Source organism: Chelonia mydas, chromosome 5 (assembly GCF_015237465.2).
Source record: "Chelonia mydas isolate rCheMyd1 chromosome 5, rCheMyd1.pri.v2, whole genome shotgun sequence".
Lineage (NCBI taxonomy): Eukaryota > Metazoa > Chordata > Testudines > Cheloniidae > Chelonia > Chelonia mydas.
The window spans coordinates 89,050,865-89,070,007 of NC_051245.2; the positions used below are offsets into that span (position 1 = coordinate 89,050,865).

Consider the following 19,143-nt stretch of genomic DNA (forward strand, 5'->3'; position numbering starts at 1 on the left):
CTGAATTCTGAAGGACTAAGAGGGTTAAGCCAACATTCAGAGCCCAGTGGACATGTAGGATCAAGGCAGGTGCTGGGCAAACACGCAAGGAGGGCAGGTGGAAGGAATCCACCGAACTTCAACCCTATGCATCACTGTGCAAGAACTGTTCCAACTCAGTGGAACATTTCATTCACCTTGGCAGCCTGTCAGAACCCAGTATTTGAGTGGCCACTTCTGTTTTGTTCTCTTTGCACTTTATTATTATTATTACAATTAAGCCACAGCAACAGGTGAGATAAAACTTGGTCAGATTGATTAATTAATTAATGGTTATGCAAACTGTGCACTTCTCAAGTGGGTTTAAGGGGCTTTGATCTAATATCTCACAGCCTATGCAAGGTCAGAATAAGTAACCCAGGAGCTCTCATCGTTTACAGCTTAATTGCTCTCTTCCCTTTAATTCTGTGCAGGCAACACGAGCTCAGAAAGAAGATCCAAGTCACTGCTAAACCTTGGCAGCACTTTCCCTACTCTTCCCACTGAAGAAACCATTTTCATAATTTTCATTTTCATTGCATAAAACAAACCATTTTCAAATGGTTTGTTTTATGCTATTCTCCTCTCTTGACTGGCTCACAGTATCACCATAAAGACACCTTTATCATTCCATGAGATGGCTCATAAATAGGGGATGGATTTGGAGATCCCATTAGGAATTCCGCCTTTAAATAATGTGACATGGCTATTTCGAGGGTTCAGCTGCAGGAACATCCCTGTTTCTCTCCCCTCCCCTCCCCCAATTAAAACGCTGAGTCTGGTTTAGTAGTCCATAAAGGAAACCTTTTTATTGTTTGAAAAAGTAGTTTTTCCCTAGCCTGAAACATCAGCGGTAATTTTTCAAATACCTTTCACTTTGCTGGGAAGTCACGGTTGACAACTTTAAGCAATGCATCTAGATCTCTGCAATTTATCAAGTGAAGTATTAATACTGATGCTGTTTTTCTCATTCCTAATTCCACAGATCCTTAGAAGATGAATGCTACTAGCAAAGCTACAAGGATTACGCCTGTTTTTTGGTGAAGATTTTTACATAATGAAGTCCAGAACACAGCAAACAGTTGGGAGAAAACATTTTTTGAGATGGTATATTAGCTACACATATAATGTCACAACATTATTTGATGTGTGTTTGGGTTTGTGTGTGCATCTGTGCTACTATAGAACAGCATGGAAAACGTAGAGAAGAACAAGAAAATCCTTGCTAAAGTTTTCTAGAAAAAAACACTCCTTAGTCTCATGTCTCTGAACTTTCCGTGTCTCAAGTTGATGTTACAACTAAGCTGGCAGACAAATAAAAATTTTGCTGGTCAAAAATGCAGTCCTTTTTATATTAATGTATCTTTAGTGTGAAGGGCCACATCTATTTTATTACAACAGCTTGTAAGCTTTCTTAGACATATAATTTAATAGAGGCACTTCTAAGTCCTCTGCAGCCTCTGATTAGCATGAGAAACAAATCCCTTTGTCATTTGTTCATTCCCCACACGTATACAGGATTGGAAGGAAGGGGTGTACATTACACATCTATAGGAATGTAAGCAGAATAGTTAAAAGGAAAGCAATCTGCTAATCACATCAATTTTGCACTGATCGGGACTCTGGCATCCAGTTTTATATGGTAAACCAGTTTGAATTATTTTTTAAATCATTTTTTAAATGCAAGGCATTGTGGTTAAAATGTGGCTGCTTTCTTCGTAAATGAGGTTACTAAACTAAGCCAACTAATTAAACTGGTCTTCTGTGTTATGCCAATTAGATTTCAAATAATTTCTGATTTATTTGAGCAACATCTGAAATATGAGGGTAAATGCTAGACCACAGTGATTTGTTATGGTCCACTTAATTTGTTATTAGTCCACTTAATCAAGGAAACCTTTTTAAACATTCAGTACAGGGAACTGACTGTAAGTTACATCTCCTAATAAGCACACTATATTTACTAAATAGAAAAAAAGAAAACAATGGCCTTTGCTTAATTTTAAAATACCCATTTCAGTTTTCTACATCTGTTATATAATTAAAACATCCACCATCCAAGAGATGGCAAGTTTTTTACATATCAGGAGACAAATAAACTTACACCAGTTCAAACATCCACTTCATCAGGGCCCACTGATAAATGTGAATAAACTGGTACACAAACAGTTTTGTTGCTTGCTTATTTGACAGACTACCTGTTTTACATGAAGTTACATTCCATTTCCGTAATGCACTGACTTAATTACATTACAGTCAAGGGTGAGCACTGCAGCTGACACTTCACTGTACCAGTTTTCACTGTTGCATTTACAGAATGCAATTTGAATGTGGCCACTCCAAGCTGGCAAGAAACTGGAATTGCTCTTTCATGAATCATTTATCCAGAGCACAAATCAAAGGGTAATTTCTTAAACAGTGTCTAAGTACTGTCTCATCCTGATTAAACGGCGTCACCTAAAATTACTTGTCAAAGGCAGAATGAGCAGGGCAACCATTTGCTGACACCTATTATTGATTTTGCTTTCTCAAATCCAACATTGGCTTTGTACAGAAAGAAAATTTTAAACAAAATGTCTCCAATGGAAATGAAATTCATTGGCTGTCAATAGCCACCACTTCAAGGGACAGTTGCAGCTTTTAAGAAAACTCCAAAGAAACAGGGGTTTTCTCCATCCCGAAATGTTCTGCCTAACATCCTCACTGGGTTTTTTTAAGAATATATTTCTTGTCTTAAGAAGATGGAAGCCGGAGCCAGATAAGAAACAGCTGTCTGCCTTGGAGACAAATGATGAGAAAATATATCTTACAGGACTGAGCCTCTCTCTCTTTATTCATTGTGTACTGTCTGTGCACAAGAGAAAAAATGTAGCATGGATGCGACCATGTTACCCATTTGCTCTGTGCACATCATTTCCAAGATGTAAGCATGTGGGAAGATTTAGGGAAAATAATTCTTTTCTAAGCTGACATTCTGTAGGGGGGCAGGGGGGAAGAAAATGATCCAGATTGTGACTGCTCCTCATGAGACGCATGAGGGTGAGAGGGTACAAGGAGCTTCTCTGCTCCCTGCTGTGTACCCCACAGAAGGACCAGAGACCATCACATTACCAAAAATGGGGAGGGGAGGAAGCAGGGCCCTGGGTCACACCCACACATTCTGCATTGGCAACATGGGTAGAAGGTTGCACCATTTGGTGCAATCCTCTGGTACCCCATGGAGCTTCCTAATGCACAATCGCTCTCCAACTTCTCCTTGGGATAGTGCATTTCTGTGCTGTCCCTTACAGTGGCTAGTGCCTTACAGGAACAATTAGGTCCAGACTGGTAATTTTATCCTGATATTTTTTCTACAGGGTTGTAACTGCATTTTCCTTAGATTTGGAAAAAAATGATTATATTATATTTTAAGTATTTTCGATATTTCTGACCAAGATACACACTTTCACGATCACACTATAAGAATAAAGAGATTTTTTTCTGCTGCTCCATTGTTGTGAAGCAAAAGAGCAGTAATGGATTTTTTTATAGGAATTCCACTGGACTGTAGTCACACCATGATTTCTTGGTGTTGGCCTCTGGCTCTTTTCTTTCTCCATTTCTGACTTCCTGTGGTACTTAGCCTCTGGGCTTTGGAGATATGTCTGGCTATTGACTGCCATTGAACTAATGCATATTACCTTGCCACATGTTAGAAGATGAAAAGAAGTCCAAATTAAATAATGGCCTAAGATTGACTCAGCTGAGCATGCTCAGACAAGAACACTGATGCTAGCACACAGGAGGGGAGAAGCTCACAGAGGCTGAATTAGAAAAACACTGCAGCAGATAAATCTCAAAGGCAAGAACATATGGTTTTGGTTTACACCTGGCATGGCCTTGCTAAAAGACATTTTCAGGCTTTGGATCAGATGGTCACAAACAATCCCTTATGTTCATCTACTTCTATCCATTGATTGTGGCTAGAAGACAAATGACATACGTTATGTGCACTTAAGGTAAGCCTACACAGCAATTGAACACCCATCGTTGGCCCAGGTCAGCTGACTTGGGCTTGTGGGGCGCAGGCTGCAGCACTGTAAAACTGCTCTGTAGACATTTAGGCTTGGGCAGGAGCCCAAGCTGTGGAACTCCGCAAATGGGGAGGGTCTCAGAGCCCAGGCTCCAGCCTGACCCCGAATGTCTGCAGCCCAAGGCCCATGAGCCCAAGTCAGCTGACCCAGGCCAGCTGCGGTCATGTCACAGTGTAGATGTACCCTTGTTGTCTGCTGTGTTTCACAAGTTAGCAGGGATAGTGTGTTCAAAGCCCAGGGCTTCACTGTGTCCCACATGAAAGAGTATAACAGAACCCAGTGTTGACCATTTGGAGTTACATCCCTTTGACTGGTTCCTTACTTTAAAAGATCATTTTGTCTTGACCTCTTTAATATTCACTCTTTGTAGTTCAGTTTGTCTTCCGGCTTCATGCTGGACTGATACAGAATGGCCTACAGAAACAAATCTGCAATAAGAACTTTTATGTTTTTTTATATATATATATATATATATATATATATATATATATATATATAAACACCAAAAGTAATCTCAATGGGCCAAATTCTCTGCTGGTGTAAATGATTGCCATTTCATTGTTGCCTGTTGACACCAATAGAGAATTTGTCTCAATGGGCTTCCTTTATGACCACTACAAGGCAACAAATATTTTTAGCTCTGCAGCTAGAACTGCCTGAATTTTCCACGGATTTCTTTCCTCCTGTGTTCAGGTACTGGATCTCTTTGTCACATACATTAGTGTTCATGTCAGCAGGTGAGATCAAGTGTGAGGAAAAATGTTCTGTGGTGGGTCTGAGCTCCCTTTCTTTTTGGGGAAACTATAAGCGTAAGATAGAGGTGCTCAATGTGCAGGGCATGATCTGCAGAGGGGTTGCAAACTAGTCCTTTTTCTTGCAGATAGCCTTGAAAATATTGTCGCATCAGGGGCATCTAAAGGAATGAGGCCAGAACACATTATCAAAAAGAATCCAACACACTTGAATACAGCCAGAGCTCTCCACCGATAGTGCCCGCCTCCCCTAGAGCTGGAGACCAGTGGCTCCAAAAAAACAAACAAACCAAGCAAACAGACAAAACCAACCCCACCACTACCACCACCACAGCACAAAAACCCATGCAGGGGTTTTACTCTGAGAAAGGAGAAGAGCTAGAGACTCTATGATGTCTGCTAGGGACTTTGCTTTTGTGACTAATTTTGTATGGAAGATGCTGAGATCCTACAGTGATGGGCAACTGTATGAAACTCTAAGGTAAAAGATAAATAAAAAGAGAATGCTTTGTTTCAATGGCCATTCCCCAGCTTCTCTCAAATCACCCCACCTGCACTCCAGCTGTTGGGGAGGGGAAGCCTGTTACAATATAAACCAATTGTCACTAATGTTGACATTTTGTCTTTGTGATATTTCAAAAAAAAAAAATCACAGGTTAGTAACAGTCCTCCCTGGAAGGCTGAGGGCTATTTTGGAGACCCATGACACTTCCAGCCAGGGGAAGCTTAAACAAAATATCCTAAATCAGAATGTAGGCTGCTAGATAACATTGGCTTAACACATTTGAATATCAGATCACTTGTTCATTAGGCTGTCATGACTCTGTCTTCTCCTGTTATCTCTCCTACCTCTCTACTTGATCTTTCAGCATTTGTTTGGAGGATCCTCTTCCTCCCTTCATGGCTTAGTCCTTCCCTACCTGTTATCTTGTTCACCGTACACAGCTCTCAACACCTGCTCTGCCAAGGATGCCAGCCTTTATAGCCTATTTTGTCACATTTTCCAATAGGCACCTTTGTACTTTCTCCCATGCAACCCCCACCCCCAATACCAGGAAAGAGCTCTTGTAATAATCTGAAAAACCATACATTAGCCTCCTTTAAATCTCTCCTTAAAACTCCCCTGTGCTGTGATGCCTGATGATTATTAGAGCCAGTAAAGTATCGCTTCACGGTTGAAGTCATGTTGTTACAACAGGGATGAATTTCGCCCATACAAGTATTATGAAGCATTCTCATGTGAAGAGAACAATTAATACAAATGAGGGAGAGGCGGTCATGCTTGCAAGTGATCCTTCTGTATGACTCTTATGCTGATGCATCAACTCCATGGTTCCTTCATAAGATCTGGGTGACTTCTCACCAGATCTTGCACTGGTATTGGCTCATGTTACTTCAAGCGCTTGTTTCCATAGGAAACGTAAGCAATGGCTTGCAGTCAAATCAACCTGTGTAGAGACGTATTAACGGTACTGCATTACCAGGCAAGAGCAGGACATGAATGCACGTCACCACTGTAACATTTAGCTTTCTCTTGCACTGATTTTGTTCCTGTATTGATTCTTCCCTTTTTTGTGTATTTTTAAGTATTTAAATACATGACTGTCAAAAAGCACTTACTCAAGTTTCTTTTCCCCATGAGACCCATATTTGCTGTAGATTCTATGAAGTGCTTTTTTCTTCCTGATTAACAGGCAAGATTCATGCTTCGCAGAGAGCAAAGCCTCAATATTTCCTGTTATTAAACTAGCACGCAAGCTCGCCAAAGCATATACCCCATGGCCAGCAGATTTACTAAACCAGTGTGCAAGCTTCTCACCAGAACATACACCCCATTTTCAGCTGACTTTTTGAATCCCTACCTCACCTTCTACTCCCTCTGTTCCATTATCCTGTAGTCTCTGTTCAGCAAGGTTATCCACCCAGGTACTACACTCCCTATTCTGAATGTTCCCTCCACATATTTAAGTTCAACAAGTGCAGGCAAACTCTGAAGCAACAATGATCTCAAATAACGTTTAAGTAATTCTATTACAGTGAATAAGAGAAGAGAGCACAACAGAATACAAAGTAATAGAATTACATCAACATTATTTTATATGATTGCTGTCTTATATGCTGCACTTTGAATACAGGGAATTGAATTAAAAGGCATAAATAGACCAGAAAGAAAACTAGTGTTTAAGATACAAGACAAGTTGAACAGGTCACCCCAAATCAAACCTGTTTAGCACCACCTCAGAGGAGTGCAGCTACTTTCAGTGAATTCAGACACCATTAGAAATCTGTTCAATGTGTGATTTCAGTGAAGCTTTTTCTGTATAGATGCTTAACCTTCTGCTGTACTCATGGCACTGCTCAAAGTGCTACTCCATACCATATGGCTACCCCAGCATTTATGAGGCAGTGGCAGGCCTCCTTCCTTGCCCCCCAGCCTAGGCTTGTATAATTCAGCATGTGTTTCCTATCCCTCTAAATGCCTGATCCACAGAGTATGTGAGTCTGTTACCACTCCCAGCTGGAGAGCCTATTTCTTTAGCTCAAGCTATAGAGATTCATGCTTTCAACTCTAGAGATCCCCAATTCAATCTAATGTTGACAAAGCCACCATATTTCCACACAGGAAATAAACATCATGGGACTGCTTTTGTTCTCTGAGTACCAGAGGGAGGTTGCCAGAGCTTTTGCTGTCAGCAGCAGCACCACCAGAGAAGAGCACATCTGAATGGTGTCATTGGCGTGTCTGTTGCCACACCCCCAAATTTCACTGGCAAGCAAGCATTTGGAGGCAATATATGTTATCCCTTTTCAAAAGGTGAAGAAAGTGGTGGCAATCAGGAGACAGTATGCATGATCCAATCCTACACAGGCACAATGCCTCCATCCATCACTTCTGAAACAGCGGATGTCCTCTAGACTGGCCCCCAACATGCATAGCTCTGAGCCATAATTAGGTTCTAGACACTGGGGTTTGTGGATCACAAGAGTTATAGTTGGCAGGTTTATGTATTAACATAACAATTAATTTAATGTTAATTAACAAGTTTGCAGATGACATATTAATTATTGATCTGCTTTGCGCTCAGTAGCATTAAGCTTGCCCTGCATCACAGTTCTTCCGATAGGATGCTCAGAGAAAAGCTTTCTAGAGCTGTGCAAAATGTTGACACTCTCATAAAAGTTTGATGAATATGCACCTGAGGTTTTTGCACAGCTGGGGAGCTGGTGAACCTCCTTTCACACTTCCATCAGCCTATCTATTCTCCCCCTATTCACCCTCCTTGGAACCTGTCTGCTCTAAAGACATCTATCATACAGGAAGAAATGGGCTGCTCCCAGGATTGAGAAGGCTGGGGCGGGATGTTTGAGATCAAGAACCCTGGAATACTGTGTGTAATTCTGGTCTCCCATGTTTAAGAAAACTGAATTCAAACTGGAACAGGTGCAGAGAAGGGCTACTAGGATGATCCAAGGAATAGAAATCCTACCTTATAAGAGGAGACTCAAGGAGCTTGGCTTGTTTAGCCTAACCAAAAGAAGGCTGAGGAGAGCTATGATTGCTCTCTATAAATACATCAGAGGGATAAATACCAAGGATGGAAGGAGTTATTTAAATTAAGCGCCAATGGGGACACAAGAACAAACAGATCTAAACTGGCCATCAGCAAGGTTAGGCTCAAAATTAGATGAAAGTTTCTAACCATCAGAGGAGAGAGGTTCTGGAACAGCCTTCCAAGGGGAGCCGTGGGGGCAAAAAAACCTAACTGGCTTCAAGACTGAGCTTGATAAGTTTTTGGAGGGGATGGTATAATGAGACTGCCTATAATGTCACGTAACTGATCTTCAACTGCTAGCAGCAAAAATTCCCAATGGCCGGAGATGGGACACTAGATGGGGAGGGCTCAACGGGGAGTGATCAACAACTCAATGTCTAGGGGTCGGTCCTGGGGCCAATTTTGTTCAACATCTTTAACAATGATCTGGATGATGGGATTAATTGCACACTCAACAAGTTTGCAGATGACACTAAACTGCGGGGATAGGTAGATATGCTGGAGGGTAGGGATAGGGTCCAGAGTGACAGACAAATTGGAGGATTGGGCCAAAATAAATCTGATGAGGTTCAACAAGGACAAGTGCAGAGTCCTGCACTTAGGAAAGAAGAATCCCATGTACCGCTACAGGCTGGGGACCGACTGGCTAAGCAGCAGTTCTTCAGAAAAGGACCTGGGGATTACAGTGGACAAGAAGCTGGATATGAGTCAGCAGTGTGCACTTGTTGCCAAGAAGGCCAATGGCATATTGGGCTGTATTAGTAGGAGCATTGCCAGCAGATCAAGGGAAGTGATTATTCCCCTCTATTCGGCACTGGGGAGGCCACACCTGGAGTATTGCATCCAGTTTTGGTTCCCCCACTACAGAACAGAGGTGGAAAAATTGGAGAGAGTCCAGCGGAGGGCAATGAAAATGATTAGGAGGCTGGGGCACATGACTTACAAGGAGAGGCTGAGGGAACTGGGGTTATTTAGTCTGCAGAAGAGAAGAGTAAGAGGGGATTTTATAGCAGCCTTCAACTACCTGAAGGGGGTTTCCAAAGAGGATGGAGCTAGGCTGTTCTCAGTGGTGGCAGATGACAGAAGAAGAAACAGTGGTCTCAAGTTGCAGTGGGGGAGGCCTAGGTTGGATATTAGTAAACACTATTTCACTAGGAGGGTGGTGAAACACTGGAATCAGTTACCTAGGGAGGTGGTGGAATCTCCACCCTTAGAGGTTTTTAAGGCCTAGCTTGACAAAGCCTTGGCTAGGATATTTAGTTGGTGTTGGTTCTGCTTTGAGCAGGGGTTTGGACTAGATGACCTCCTGAGGTCTCTTCCACACTAATATTCTATGAGGGCTCTGAGTAACTACAGAAAATTCTTTCCCAGGTGTCTGGCTGCTAGGTCTTGCTCACATGCTCAGAGTCTAATTGACCACCATATTTGGGGTCAGGAATATATTTTCCCCCAGGTCAGAATGGCAGAGACCTTGGGGGTTTTTCTCCTTCCTCTACAGCATAGGGCACAGGTCACTTGCAGGTTTAAACTAGTGTAACTGGTGGATTCTCTGTAACTTAAAGTGTTTAAACCATGATTTGAGGACTTCAGTTACTCAGCCAGAGGTTAGGGGTCAATTTCAGAAGTGGATAGGTGAGGGCTTGTGGCCTGCAATGTGCAACAGGTCAGACTAGATGATCACAATGGTCCCTTCTGACCTTAAAATCGATGAGTCTATGAACCAACCTGCAGGACTCAGTTCATGAACCCTACCAGAATCACATAACTCTATTTTCAGCTTTCATTTAGCTGATCCAGTTCTCATTTCATTTTACCTTTCGGCTCAGATAAGAATCAATGTATTTATTACAGTGACATAAGAGGACTGAATTGTGTTTCTCTGTTTTGCTTTCATATAGAAAAAATGCATTACAGTGACAAATTTTAATCTTTCTTATATATAATAATTTAAGTAACAGGTACTATTGAGGGTAATTAGATAAAAGCTATGTTAGTCAGCTTCACAGTATTCAATTTTCAACATTGTTAAGTGTCAAAAGTTCAGTCATGCTGATTTCAATGCAATTTCTCTAAAACACACGTTCTGCATGTCAAAAGTCTTTTTTGTTTCAAATGCTTTGACTCCTCTAAAGAATGAGGAACAAGCAATTTTAGCCATTTCCATTGACATTGACATACACAGACTGTAGCTATTCAAATCTTTTACCAGCTCTTTTGTTGCTGCTCTGAATCCAAAAGAGTCACAGCTGCATATTTGTGTTTGTTTCAGTTTTATTCCCATGTGCTGATGACAAAGGATCCCAGTTCTCTCTCTCACTCACTCACTCTCACACACACACACACACACACACCCACCCTCTCTCGGGCATCCCTCAAGTGGAAATACCTGCAAAGGGAGGTGATTAGAACTGGGGCAAACTCTGCCAGGATCTGCACACAGAGTTCACCCCAAATCATTCTAAAAGGCAAGGGGCACTTTGTTCCCTCTCCCAGGCTGAATAAATTGGGTTTTGCCTTTAGAACCCAGTGAATCACCTGGGTCCTACCATCCACATATATGCCCTCTGTCTCTGCACTGGGTCGGGAGCATGTTGGCTAACAAGCAGCATGGCTAGCCCTGGTATCCTACTTGAAGGGAGGTTTTCCCTGGTGCAGAAGCACTGAGGGAAAGGTAATAAAGCCTGGATCTGTATTACCTCTTTCTTGTCATTTGTACAGGTCTGCTGGAAAAAACCCTTCCTGCAGCCTGCCCTCATCCCCTGAGACTCCCCACACAGAGGAGAATCTCTGCAGGGTCCCAGGAAGAGAGGGACTGGAGTAAAGAGATTGTTGATCTCCCTTTCTTTCCAGGAAATATTTGCATACCAATCTCAGGGGCACAATGTGGCCCATGAGACTTTGCAAATCTATTCAATATCATGCTTTATTTGGAAGTGTTGTTATTCACATTTTTAAGATGGGGTAGCAGACACAAAAGGGTTAAGTAACTTGCTGGAAGATACAGAGGGAATCTTTGTCAAAGCCATTGCTAGAACTCTGGAGGAACTCTCACCCCCTGCTTTGTCTCCTAGACCACAAAGCCTCTCAAAAATTATAACATTCTTTCAAGTTCAGATTAAATGGTAGCTGTAAAGCTGCCTACTGGTTTGTGGCTAGTGGACCACATTTATACTAGCAGCAGCTCAGATGGTGCGACCTGTTCTGGAATATGAAGAATTTGTGGCCCATCATTATTGACAGTCAAATGAAACACAGATCTGATCCTAAAGTGTAATAGGGAGATGGTGTAATAATCAATACACATATATGAGTCAGAAAGATGTAAGTATCTGGGGGAGCAGACAATGCTAAAGAAAGAAAGAAAATGATTTATCATTTTTAATACAGATCATCCAGACTATTTATTATAGCCACCTGCAGATTTCAGTACCCAGGGAACTTGGGTAATATAACAATCATTTTAAAATACGACACTGCAAAAATATCTGCTATGAGAATAAAAGATCAGATGGAATGTGCTTACTGGAGCCAAACAAAAAGTAATTATTCAGCTAAAATCAAATGCTTATTATTCTTCATTTCATTTTAGTAATATTAATGCAATGATTTCTTACCAATGTACTCTTCCCAACTAATCTGAATGTGAACCTTCCCTTTTCCTCTTCTGCATGTGTGTGTGTGAGAGAGAGAATTTAGGGCTGCATGGTGAATGAGCTCCTCTATAGCCACATGACAGAAACAACACAGAGAGCAGCAGCAGCCGCCCAATTTTTGCAAACTGCCTTGCCACCACGTCTTAATAGTCACCTGATAGAACTGCAGCATTTTATTTGACGTGATTAGCTGGCACGATCACAGATCATCTTCCAAATTCTGTTTAACAAACTATCGGTAACTAAATTTTGAAGAAATGCTTATTGTTAGTTGTGGTGTACTTGTTTTTAGAAATTGAACATATCACTAATAAAGTGATTTCTTTCTGCCTCAATTTATCCTTGACTGAATCATTTCTTAGATTCAAATTTACCATCCACAGGGCATTCCCACATAAGCAAAATGACCCCAAACATTATTTCATGCCAAACGATAAAAGAAGCCAGTGGGGGCCAAGTGTGCCAACCCTGGTGATCCCTAAATGGATGTGGACTTTTGTCCACTGGGATTTGAATTAGGCCTAAAATTGAGCATATATAGCAATAAGACATGATGGGAGTAAACTGTAGGATACTTGTGCATTCCTCATATGCACTGTAGGTTTAACTACCTGAGAAGTGCCCTAGTAGTCTATTAATGCACAGCTTATAATGGATTATTGCTAGTAGACCACAGCTCATTCATTTTACAATACATTATTTTAAAAACAGCTCTGAGAAGGTATGTGCAACACATTTATAACAACATCCTTCCTTTATGAAAAGTAGTTCCTAGTTAAGTATAAGAAAAATTAGTAGGAAAACATTATAAATGTCTTTTATTTAGTCTTTTGACTACATTTATTGTTAATTTTTTCTACGTTTGCTCTCTTTTTCTAGGTTTACTAGACTATTTGCATCCTTTCCCCCTACTCCCCTCTCCCAGAAGCCTCGCTGCCTTTTCACAGTCGTTTGTCACTCAGCAGCGAACTTCAGTTCCGTTTGTTTGATAACACATAAATCTGAAAGCTCCCAATTTAGGTTTTATAATAGAAAGAGCCTAGAAGCGCCACAAACTGCTGTCTGGCACTTTGTGATGTGCAGGCAATTTAAAACTGTCATTTTTTTCTCCTTCTGCCTTTCACTTTCCCTCTCCCCACCACACGGTGTCTAGCTCACTATTCTTCAAATTGATGCATCCCTCTCTTTGTTCCTCATTTAAAACAGTGGGTGTAGGGATTTATTTTCTCTGTGTGTACATGATGAGGTCCCAACCAAGCACCATTGGGAGTTGATGCACAGTTGTGACAACATGAAAAAGATTCACCCAGTTACTCAGAATGTAGCTTTGTAGCTCAGTGTCCCAGCCTATGTCTAATTATTCATAATGCACCATTTCTTAATCAAATGTTGTCTCTTTTCCTGCTTGTGAAATGTCTACAAGATTGTGACTTTTTCAAATGTAGTCTTTATAGAAAATTATTCCCAATTTTCCCCCCATTATATTGATAGCTTCTGAACAGTTTGTGTTAGTGGAAATTTGTTAGTTACATAAGTCACATGTCATTTTTTTCTATTTTGTGACACTCAACATTTGCTTTCAGCAAACATTCAAGAGTGGGAGCTTAACATTCATTTTTCTATAAGCATTCACACTCGTGAAGCTCAGCTATTCAAATGCTCACAGAAAGCAAAAAGGAAATGGCTCCAAACCACAGTCAAATGAAATTTCTTGTTCAAATTCAAACTAATATTTGCAAAAATTTGTTACTACTATTTATTCAGCTCTGAAAGCATCAACTTATTTTGCACAGGTGAACTAAACAATTAGTTACCAGAGCTGGAATGACTTCTAGCTAGAAGGAATGTGGATTGAATTCTAACCAGAAGCCTCTAAGTGAAAAAATCATCTATCTCCTGAGCCAACCAGTCCCCTGAGCATTCCCTGCTCTTGAAACTGGCTTGTGAAAACAGATTTAACTCTTACACTGGTGAGCAATGACATAGCTAATTATTAGCCAAATCAATAATGATAGACAAATCTAAAAATGTTCAAAGGTTCAGCTTATTGAAACCAGCCTGAATTTTGAAGACTTTTCCAAAGCCTATCAGAATCTCTTTCGTTTGGAAATCTCACAAGACTCGGATTGCTTGTGACAGTTTAAATAATTGCTGGTTTCAGCTCATGTTGAAATGCTGCAGCATCAGTCTTTCAGTGTACTGCATGGGTACAAGTAGAGCAGAGTTTGGCTAAGCAGGTGCAAATAATCCTGCACAATATTTGATGCTTGAACTGTCTAACTGCAAATATCACAGAGTTTACTTGGATATGAAAACCACAGAAAAAAGAATTCCTTATGGTCCTTATATCAAACTATATATTAATGGACCCAAAGCCAGCTCATTCAGGATAATAAGCAGAGCTGAGCAAGCAATTTATTCAGTGCATTTCACTGCTTTTCCTACCTGTGAATTTTCTGTGATTCTCTCAGAATTATTCTTTATTTGAAATTAGCTACTGAATAAACTTTGGCAAATAATTTTTGGTCTTCTGAATGGTACATGAGATAGAAGCTCCTGGGTGATCAGCACATTTGAAAACCAGGCCACTTATTTAGGTGCCAAAATATGGGTTTAAGATCCTAACATTAGGCACCCAGTTTTGAGAGTCCCAGACTAAATCTTTAAGGCCCTAATCAGGAAATCATGTAAGCACGTGCTTGATTTTAGGCATGTAGGTCAGTTCCCTTTCTGAAAAGGGATAAGAACATAAGAATGGCCATACTGGGTAAAACCAATGGTCTTCCAACAGTGGCTGGTGTCAGGTGCTTCAGAGGGAGTGAATAAAACAGGGCAATTTATCAAGGGATCCATCCCCTGTTGTCCAGTCCCAGATGCTGACAGTCAGAGGTTTATGGACACCCAGAGCATGGGACTGTATCCCTGACCATCTTAGCTAATAGCCATGAATTTACCTAATTCTTTTTTTAATCCAGCTCTATTTTTTGCCTTCACAACATCCTCTGGCAATAAGTTTGACAGATAGGCTGAGCATTGTATGAAGAAGTGTTTCCTTATGTTTGTTCTAAACCCGCTGCCTATTAATTTCATTGGGTGAGCCTTGATTTGCGTGTTATGTGAAGAGATAAATAACGCTTCCTTATTCACTTTCTCCACATTCTTCCCCAACATATTGTGTTCATCTATGGGTCTGATAATTATGTTCTTTAGTATAGTCTCAACCTATTAGCCTGGTACTGAAGTTAGGCTTACCAGCCTATAATTGCCAGGGTTGCCTCTTGAGCCTTTTAAAAAAAATCAGTGTTACATTAGCTATCTTCCAGTCACCTGTTACAGAGGCTTATTTAAGTGATAGGATACATACCATGGTTAGTAGTTCTGCAATTTCATATTTGCGTTCCTTCAGAGCTCTTGGGTTAATACAGTCTGTTCCTGGTGACTTCTTATTGTTTAATTTATCAATTTGTTCCAAAACCTTCTATACTGACACCTCAATCTACGATAGTTCCTCAGATTTGTCATCTTAGAAGACTGGCTCAGCTGTGGGACTCTCCCTCACACTCTCTGCACTGAAAACCAATGCAAAGAATTCATTTAGCTTCTCCTCAATGACCTTGTCTTCCTTGAGTGTTCCCTTAGCATCTTGATCATCCAGTGGCCCCACTGATTGTTTGGCAGTCTTCCTGCTTCTGATGTACTTTAAAAAATGTTTGCTGTTGGTTTTGTGCCATTTGCTAGTTGCTCTTCAAATTCTTTTTTGGACTGTCTAATTATACTTGACTTGCCAGAGTTTATACTTCTTCCTATTTTCCTCACTAGGATTTGATTTCTAACTTTTGAAGGATGTATTTTGTCTCTAACAGCCTCTTTTACACTGTTGTTTACCATAGTGGCAATTTTTTTGGTCCTCTTTCTGGTTTTTTTTGTTTGTTTATGCTTAGGGTATACATATAGTTTGAGCTTCAATTATTGTGTTTTTTCAAAGTTTCTATGCAACTTGCAGGAATTTCACACTTGTGACTGTTCGTTTTAATTTCTGATTAATTAGCCTCCTCATTTCTGTGTAGTTCCCCTTTTTGAATTTATATGCTACTGAGGTGGGTTTCTTATTTTCTCCCCTATAAGGATGATAAATTTAATTATGTTATGGTCACTATTATTGAATGATTTGGCTTTTTTCACCTCTTGGACCAGATCCTGGGTGCCACTTCAGACTAACTCAAGAAGTGCCTCTCCCCTTGTGGGTTCCAGGACTAGCTGCTCCAAGAAACGGTCATTAATGTTGTCTAGAAATCATAGAATCATAGAACTGGAAGGGACCTCGAGAGGTCATCTAGTCCAGTCCCCTGCACTCAAGGCAGGACTAAGTATTATCTAGACCATCCCTGAGAGGTGTTTGTCCAACTTGCTCTTATGTTATCTCTGCATCCTGTCCTGAGGTGACACGTTACCAGTCAATAGGGAGATAGTTGAAATCCCCCATTATTACTACATTTTCTGTTTTTTAGCCTCTCTAATCTCCCTGAGCATTTTACAAACATTTTACGATCAGATGGTTGGTAGTATATTCCTACTGCTATACTCTTAGCTCTGGTCTACACTATAGAGTTAGGGTGATGTAAGGCAGCTTACATTGACCTAACTCTGTAACCATCTACACTAATATGTAGCTCCTACCCCCTACGTCGACTTAACTCCACCTCTGCGAGAGGCGTAGCACTTAAGTCGACGTAGTTAGGTCAATGCAGTGTCAGTGTAGACCTTATGTTGCTTACATCGACTGTTGCTGCCTTTCAGAAGCCATCCTACAATGCCCCCCACTGACAGTTAAATGGGTGCAAGTCACCTGGTGAGGACGTGCACCACCAACACAAGGAGCGTAGTGTGGACATGCAAAAGCAATTTAATTCCTGCAGTGTCTGTACATCAGTGTAACGTAGGTCAACTTAATTTTGTAGTGTAGACTTACCTTATTATTCTAGCATGGAATTTCTATCAATGGAGATTCTATGGTACTGTTTGATTCATTTAAAATCTTCACAATATTTGACACTATGCTTCTTTCACATGTAGTGCCACTCCCACAACAGTGCAACCTACTCTGTTATTTCTATATATTTTGTACATCATATTACGGTATGCCATTGATTATCATTGTTCCATTAAGTCTGTGATGGCTATTTTATCAATAATCTCATTTAATACCAGGCACTCAAGTTCACCTATCTTAGTACTTAGACTTGTTGCATTTGTATACAAGCACTTATAAAATTTCTTAATATTTAGTTGTCTGCCTTCATGTAATAGAATTGAATTGGACCATTTTTTTTCTTAGACTTTGTCTCTTCAGTTCCTACCTGTACTCTATCAACTTCTATCCTCTCCTCTTTACTAGGATATAGAGTATCCTCTTTAAAAAATTCTTCCCTAAGGGATGTGTCTGTCTGAACCATGTGCTCCTCCACATCTGTTCCCCCAGCTCTTAGTCTAAAAACCCTTCTACAACCTTTTTAATTTTACATGCCAGAAATCTGGTTCTGTTTTGGTTTAGGTGGAACTCATCCTTCCTGAACAGGCTCCTCCTTTCCCAAAAGGTTCCCCAGTTCCTAATAAACCTAAATCCCTCCTCTTTACACCATCATCTCATCCATGCATTGAGACCCTGCATTTCTGCCTACTAACTGACCCTGTGCATGGAACTGGAAGCATTTCAGAGAATTCTGGACTTTAATCTCTTTCCTAGCATCCTAAATTTAGCCTCCAGACATCTCTCCTACCTTTCTCTATGTCACTGGTATCTACATGTACCATGACTACCACTCTCCAGCACTGCACATAAGTCTGTCTAGATGTCTTGAGAGGTCCACAGCCTTTGCACCCAGCAGACGAGTCACCATGCGGTTCACCCAGTCATCACAAACCCAACTACCTATATTTTAATAATCAAATCCCCCGTTACTATTACCTATCTCTTCACAATAACTGGGGTTCCCTCCCCCAGAGAGGTATCCTCAGTGTGACATAAGCTGGAAGGAGGGTCTCGACTATGGGTCCCTCAGCTCCAGCTTGACGTTCTACTTCCTGAGACTTCCATCCTCCTCAACAGCACAGAGGCGGTCATTCTGGGGTTGGGACTGCTCTACCGTGTCCCAGTAAGTTTTGTCTATATACCTCTCTGTCTCCTTTAGCTCATCCAGTTCACTCTGGTCTCAAGAGCCTGGACTCAGTTTGTGAGGGCCATGAGTTGCTTGCACTGAACACACACTTATGACACCTGACCACAAGGCAGATAATCACCCATGCTGCACTCAATGCAATAAACTGAAAACTCTGCTGCTGGAATTCTGCCGCCAATATTGTTACTCTTGTAGAGTTTTTTGTTTGTTTGTTCTTTATGTGTGCTTTGTTCGTTTTTTCTTTGGGGCTGGAGGTGGAGTTTTGGCCTAAGTTTAGATAATGTCATTAGATGTATCTGACTCTCACGCGCGGTCTCTAAACTCCCTTGCAAAACTCCCATTAGCTGCTCCTGTTTGCTAGCTCCCCGGCCACTTACAAGCTGGCTTTCCAAACCGTTTTCTGAAACCAGCAACTAAAATCATAAGTGTCAGATCTACCCTTAGATTTTTCTTTAAAACAGTAGCTATCTTTAGTTATTTTATACTGAGAGACCACTGGACTGTGGTCAAATTACTATACTCAAACCTGATTTTCCTATCACTTCCACTAGTTATTCACAGATGTAATTCCACAAGTCCAACAGAACCACTACTGGTATGCTCTGGTGAAGAGAGAGGAGAATCAGGACCTCTGTTTCCAGAGGCTGGGAAGGACAGCATAAGCAAAGTCACAAATGACTGGAGCCTGATCCTTCTAAGGTAAATAAAATGTATCACACAGCACTGGAGACCTCATTAGTTCATAGTTGTGTGTTTTTATTTTATTTAGGATTTCTGATTAAACCTTACTGTGCTGAAGGTCTCATATCAACTGTCACGAAGTGAGCCATACTAATAAACCAGTTCATATTTGCATTGTTTACAATGAGCATATGATTTATTAAATACCATCCCACTAAAAGAGTTAAAGCAGCAAT

The 19,143-nt window shown here is 40.8% G+C and overlaps 1 protein-coding gene across 4 annotated transcripts in view; it reads right to left on the minus strand.

The window, feature by feature from the left end:
* NTRK2 (neurotrophic receptor tyrosine kinase 2) overlaps positions 1-19,143 on the minus strand; it is a 265,674-nt gene that overhangs the window by 105,420 nt on the left and 141,111 nt on the right. The window lies entirely within an intron of this gene.